Below are 949 nucleotides of genomic sequence, written 5' to 3'. Positions count from 1 at the left end.
CATATTTCCTAGATGTGTCTGCTGAGCCTGAAAGCCTAAAATTAATAAAAACTCAGGAGCAATGGTATCCCACTATTTGGACTGTAGTCTGTAAATAGCATTTCCCCTTAAAAGGAACCAGGGTTCTTTGGAAAATGGTTGAGTATCAACTCGATCCTGCCATCCTAGAAAGTAAGCAAGAAATCCAAGACTACTGTGTCATGTCAAAAAGATACAAGGGCCAAAACGAAAAAACTCCCATTGGGCTATGCATGTGTGGGGGCAGGGAATACATGGGAAATCTCTGTACCTTCTGCTCAATTTTGCTGTAAACCTAAAACTGCTCTAAAAAATAAAGTGTATTTAAAAAAAATTTTTTTAGACTCCCTCTGGCAAAAGGTAGGATAATTTGAGCATGAGAAGAATAATGACAATGAAATAAAATTCATCAAATCTATAAAATTCCTTGAGATCTAAGAACAACAACAAAATATCAAGTATGCATTGAAGGCTGCTAGGGCACTAAACTCATTATTCTAAAAACAAGCAGGCGTTTGTCCTGCTTTTCCTGTACAAACTGTATTTCAGGGTGATCAAATAACTAGTTGTTGATGGAAAGTTATATAAAGCAGAGTTACAGGTTAAAAATGCAAAGGGAAATAACAGAGTTTTTTTTACTGCTGTTTTATAATGCTTAATGAACTACTAGGATTAAGTAATGATCATCTATGGTTGCTCAAGTCACCAGAGGAAAAGCTGATGGGTAACTTCATATCAAACAGATCTCTTATCATCAATAAAAGCGGGATATCACATGCCTCCTGTGATCTAGTCAGAAGCACACAGCCCCCTCTCCATCCCCCGCAGATGGATCCTGAATTTAATCCTACCTCTAGATCTAACTAGTTATTTACAGAAAATGGGGGAGATAGAGAAACAAATTAAATGATCAAGAAGAAGCAATCTGCCA

This window comes from Hipposideros armiger, unplaced genomic scaffold (genome assembly GCF_001890085.2).
Source record: "Hipposideros armiger isolate ML-2016 unplaced genomic scaffold, ASM189008v1 scaffold_73, whole genome shotgun sequence".
NCBI classification, from domain to species: Eukaryota; Metazoa; Chordata; class Mammalia; order Chiroptera; family Hipposideridae; genus Hipposideros; species Hipposideros armiger.
Note: the sequence above shows the minus strand (reverse complement) of the source record.